The following is a 6,463-nucleotide window of genomic DNA, read 5'->3' on the forward strand; positions in this document are numbered from 1 at the left end:
GCGGTTAGGGGGGGGGGCTGTGAACTTGCTTCCGGGAGATAGTGGGTTCGAATCCCATTGTCGGCAGCCCTGAAGCTGGTTTTCCGTGGTTTCCCATTTTCACACCAGGCAAATGCTGGAGCTGTATTTTAATTAAGGCCACGGCCGCTTCCTTCCAACTCCTAGGCCTCTCCTATCCCATCGTCGCCATAAGACCTATCTATGTCTGTGCGACGCAAAGCCACTAGCAAAAACAAAAACAAAAATATCTTGTTTGGTATCGTACCTTCAGTACATTCAATTTGCAATGAACATTTCATATTACTAAGAGCCTTCGTGGCTCAGACGGTAGCGCGTCGGCCTCTCACTGCTGGGTTCCGTGGTTCAAATCCCGGTCACTCCATGTGAGATTTGTGCTGGACAAAGCGGAGGCGAGATAGGTTTCTCTCCGGGTACTGCTCGTCGAGTTTCAGAAAATAGTGTTTAAAATCTGTCTCCAACCATTTGTATTCGAACATCCCTTACAATACTATCGTGCAAATGAGCATGTTTCACTCTGTAGTGGCGTTCTACATTAAACCTTTCGATGTAACAGACTGTCCTCATAGTAGGCATTTGCATTTTGCGCTGGCAATATAGATATTATTCCGACTGGCTCTCTGCAGAGAGATTCGGCAAGGCCATCTTTTTATAAGCTTATACTGTGACCAGTGAGTGTACTGTGAGGTAGTTATCTCTGCCAAGAGGGTGTTTAGCTTTTGCAAGTACTGATTAAATAACTAGGTAAGTTTTAACACAGTTTAATTCATACATCTTAAGTACTTTCCATATTATTCAGTTTTTTATAGAATATTTGCGTGTCGTGTAATTTGGACTGTTGAATCAACTGTAACAGTTATGTTTGGGTACCTACCTCCCTCGCTCAGTGGAGCGGGGATAACACGAGGGGACCCGTCGCGGCTTCGGCCCGGCGGACAGGTTTTAAATGAACACAACGCCCATGTTCGAAACACTTAGTCCGGCCTCGCGGTGTAGGGGGCAACGCGTCCGCCTGTCACCTGGCGGCGCCAGGTTCGATTCCCGGCCGGGTCAGGCGTTTTTAATTGTAATGATTATTATCCCTGGCCTGGGTGTTTGTGACGTCCTTAATCTTCCTTTTCCCCCACACAACATTCCACACTACCGCTATTCCAATTACACGCAGGTTCATAGAAAATGGTGCCAGTAGGGGCAAAAGATCCACATGGGTCGACGCCCCGAACAAATAGCATTTTTAAAATAAAAAACCCAATTATGTTTCTTCGTTGTTTTACTGGTGATTCTAAAAGACTTGCCTGCCTCTTAACCGGAGGCCCCGGGTTCGATTCCTGTTCAAAGCAGGTTTTTTACCTGGATCCGAAGGCTGGCTCGAGGTCTACTCAGATTACGTCATTATAATTGAGGAGCTATCTGACGGCATTGTAAGAGACAAGTATTATGATGAGGATTAGATTCAGTTCAATGGTTGCAGAAAGTAGGCTCGTGAAAACTGCGCCAAAATGCAGGAAGAATTATTTCATCATTGTCCTACATGCCAAAGGTGATGAACACAATTAATAGTGTCGTATTTTGTTGCTTAGTATTTCATAATAAATTCATTAAATAACTTGTAAGTGTTTATATTTGTTGTATGTCCTATCCTTGTCCCGTTTCTCTACGGGGTCGGGTATGAGATGAGATGAATCTGTCGTAGCGGGATGACTGGATGCCCTTCCTGACGTCAACCTCATCAGAGGAGTTAATTAAGTGAAATGAATGACGTGATATATGATAGTAGGGAGAGGGTGAAACCCGGTGCCGGCACATAGCCTACTCCTGTCGATTAGCACAAAGGAGTCTGCGCAAGGCTTAACGTCCCCATTTGACGGACGAATCACCATCAACAGCGTCATATACCCTCACTCCGTATGAGCACTGCGGAGAGGTTTGGAATTTAATCCAGCTTTTGGCACGCAATCTAGTGATTAGAAATTGTATACCATCACCTCCCCTACCCTGTCGGCCAACATTCTGTTGGTGAAAATTTTTCGACCAACGAGACTCGAACCGGCTAACCACGGTCTTAGACCGTTTATATGTCAATGTCTTAACGATCACTTGGTCCAAGTTACACGCTATCGGTTCCAATCACACGATGACAACTTTTTCAATACATATTACTTTTAAACAAATCCTAAAGATAATATTAACATTCATTTTCACCAAATCGTTTGTTACATTGTACTAATTATCATGTATAACATTTGAGAGAGCGTCCGTGGCTCAGACGGCAGCGCGTCGGCCTCTCACCGCTGGATACCGTGGTTCAAATCCCGGTCATTCCATGTGAGATTTGTGCTGGACAAAGCGGAGGCGGGACAGGTTTTTCTACGGGTACTCCGGTTTTCCCTGTCATGTTTCATTCCAGCAACACTCTCCATTCTCATTTCGTTGCATCTATCATTCATTAATATATCACTTTGGGAGTGGCGATCCCATCGTAATAATAGCCTATATATGATTCATTCATTACATCCCTGACCCGGTCACTGACTGGAAAACAGGTTGTAGGTTTTCATTTTTCAACATTTGAGAAATTTTCATTAAGGTCGATAGAGTTATGAAGGTTTAAAAATATTTCCCCTAATTGTATGAATTGGTTTAAGGGGATATCAACTTAGTTTTGTCTCTTTGCAGTCTCAGAGATGGTGGATTATCCAAGGGTGGGCAGCTGCTGTGGAAGACCATTATTCGTGGGCTGCATAATAATTGGTATCATATGCGTTGTAAGTATAAAGCACGTAGCTTGAGTTTGTAATGAGACAAGAATGGTTTCGAACGATTTATTTTTCAACTAGTATATAAGCCTCTCTTCGACAGTCGAAACTACTATTTATAAAGTAATTGGAAATTCTAAATGGACTACTGAATAGAAGTTACACTGTGCACGTTATGTACGGTATTTAAATTGAGTCATAGTGGAGAACGTTTTAAAGTGAATGCCGCGATTATAAGGCTCCGTAGTACTTATTACATTGAACATACTGTAATTATTTTTATTAATACATCAACAAAAGAGCAGCTCAAACAAGTGTTCGTTCCTGTGCGCATGCACAGGTTCCTCTGTCTTCCGTTAGAATGCGCTTTCGTACGCTAGGGGCCGGATGGCAGGGATTGTTTCGCATGGACTCCACGTTCACCGGATCTGACACCATGCGATTTTTACCTTTGGGGATTCGTCAAGGATCGTATGGTTATACCTCCGTTGCCAGCTGACCTAACCGATTTAAGATACAGCTGTTGCAACAATTACTCCAAACACACTGAGCAAGGCGTGCGACGAAATCGGCGAAATGTACTCACATTGAACACTTGCAGGACAAACTGTTTGAGTTACTCTTTCATGTAATGTATTATTTTCAAATGTAAGTTCAATGTAACAAACACTACAGAGCCTTAAAACCCCGATATTCATTTTGAAACAACCTCTATTTCCTTACGAAGCATATTGAGTGCGGTTGTAGATCGGTGTTGTACTTTGACGTCTATGAATCTGCGTATGCTTGAGAAAGGTACATACAACTTTCCAAAACGAATCGCCATCAACAGCTTCATATACCTTCACTGCAGCACTGCGAGAGGATTGGAATTATACCCCAGGGGCTCTCAACTTGCGTTTGGAGACCAAGGGGCCTTTAGCTGAGTCCTGGAATTGCTTCCACTTACTTATGCCAGACTCCTCACTTTCATCCATCCTATCCGGCCTCCCTTGGTCAATTGTTGTTATTTTCCGACCGCGACGGTATTAGAGCAACACGAGGCCTAGGGAGCTTTTCATTTTCACGCCCTTCGCGGCCCTTGTCTTCCTTTGGCCGATACCTTCGTTTTTCGAAGTGTGGATTCCATTCCATATTTTCTCTCCGATTAGTGTTATATAGAGGATAGTTGCCGAGTTGTACTTCCTCTTAAAACAACAATCACCACCACCACCTGTTAGGGTCACTTAGCTGTGAGCTTGCATTCGGGAGATAGTGGGTTCGAACCTCACTGTCGGCAGCCCTGAAGATGGTTTTCTCGTGGTTTCCCATTTTTACACCCAACAAATCCTGAGGCTGCACCTTAATTAAGACCACGGCCGCTTCCTTTCCACTCCTGGCCCTTTGTTATCCCATCGTCGCCATAAGACCTACTTGTGTCGATGCTATGTGAAGCAACTTGTTAAAAAACAAGAGAAAAAGAAGAATCTCCGCCAAGTATTTACCTTCCATCTTCTTAGCCTTCTCCCTACTATTTCGCAACTGACAGTTGTACAGCGATAACTAAATGTGGAACAAATGTGCAACAAGTGGCTAATATTGCTAAGGTCCGGATGTTAAGGAAAAGTCACACATCATTTCTGAGGTCATGTTACCCGGAGTCTGACAAATAACTGCGAATGATGACATGTTGACCCCGTTTGATGCAATTTTATGTTGGATGTAAATGTATATTTCGGCAATTTTTATTGCTTTGGTCATAACTTGCTCATTTTAACGATATAAGGTCATCTTAGAGGGTCTTAAGAGGATCGAATTAAGAAGGACAAGCGCACGTACGTAGCGTTTGTAGATCTTGAAAAGGCATTCGATAATGTTGATTGGATCAAGCTGTTTGAGATTTTGAAGTTGATCGGAATCAGGCGCCGAGAACAAAGAATTATCTACAATTTAAATAAAAATCGGTCTGCAGTGATAAGAATCGAGTTCTTTGAAAAAGTAGCAGCAGTCCATAAAGGAGTGAAGCAAGGCTGAAAATTGTTCCCCCCTCCTCTTCAATGTTCATGTAGAAATGACAGTGAAGGAAATCAAAGATGAATTTAGAAAGGGTATCACGGTTCAAAGTGAGGAAACCAAAACCCTGAGATTTGCTGATGATATTGTTATTTTTATCAGAAATTGCAGCAGATCTGGAGAAATTGCTCAGTGGTATGGACGGAGTCTTGGGTAGGGAGTACAAGATGAAAATAAATAAGTCCAAAACAAAAGTAATGTAATGCAGTCGTACGAAGTCATGTGATGCAGGTAATATTAGATTAGGAAATGAAGTCTTAAAGGAAGTAGATGAATATTGTTACTTGGGTACTAAAATAACTAACGACGGCGGAAGTAAAGAGGACGTAAAATCCAGTCTAGCACAAGCAAGGAAGAGCTTTCTTAAGAAAAGAAACTAGTTCACTTCTAACATTGATATAGGAATTAGAAAGATGATTTTGAAGACTTCTGTCTAGAGCTTGGCTTTGTATGGATGTGAAACATGGACGATAAGTAGCTCAGAAAGAACGAGAATAGAGGCGTTTGAAACGTGGTATTACAGAAGAATGCTGAATGTGAGTTAGATCGAATCACGAATGATGAGGTACTGAATCGATTTGGTGAGAAGAGATCGTTGTGGCTAAATTTGACGAGCGGTGTCCTCCAAGGCGATCCACTTAGCCCTACCCTGTTTAATGTTCTCACGAACGATGTCACCAAAGGAATGGCAGGAACAAGCACATACGTATACGCTGATGACATGGCCATCGCAGCGACAGATATAGATAAACTGCAAGTATCGCTAAACACACTATGTGAATGGGCAGAGAGAAACGACATTCAGATAAACGAAGAGAAGACGGAATTGGTAGTATTTAGGAAAGGAGGAAGACTCACTGAAGCAGAGAACATCAAATGCAATGGCAAACTACTCAAGAGGGCTAACAATTTTAAATATCTAGGTATCACAATTCAAACAACGGGAAAGAGTTTCAGTTTACATATAAGATCTAGAGCAGTGGCGGTCACTAGGGCTATGAATGGAATCAGGAACATCACACAACTATCGATCAGCACAGCTATGGACTTGTTTAGGTTAAAGATACTACCTGTTCTGACGTATGGCCTAGAATTAGTGGCAGAATACCTCACGTACAAACATCTGGAAGAATTGGAGCGAGTAAAGGCTAGATACCTGAAGAGAATTTTAGGAGTCCCGCAGAATGCAAGATCGAGGCTAGTGTATGAGCTTACCAGGGAGACCTTCTTAATACAGGATCTGAGAGGCGAGCTCATACTTCAAGCTAGTACCTGCTTCAAACAGCTTATACAAGATCTGCATGAGAAGAAAAACAACATACCAGAGGACTTCTATGCAACATCTGCTATGCAAGACAGGACCTGGATGGAAGCTAATCATGATATGCGACACGTGACGAGATTGGCGATCCATGGTTTCCACCACAAAGTGTGCTGCAACAAATTATTTCACGAACCAAATGACGAATGCGTGTGTGAGTTGTGCTTGAAATTCTGTGATAGATACCATATTGTAAAATGCAGGAATAGACAGAAATCCATCGTAGCGTATAGCAAAGAAAAGTAATGTGTATGTAATGTAAATGTAATGTAATGGTATTCTGCACGGCATGTGCGCATTTTTCAATAATAATAAA

The sequence above is a fragment of the Anabrus simplex genome, chromosome 11 (genome assembly GCF_040414725.1).
Source record: "Anabrus simplex isolate iqAnaSimp1 chromosome 11, ASM4041472v1, whole genome shotgun sequence".
In the NCBI taxonomy this organism is placed as follows: domain Eukaryota; kingdom Metazoa; phylum Arthropoda; class Insecta; order Orthoptera; family Tettigoniidae; genus Anabrus; species Anabrus simplex.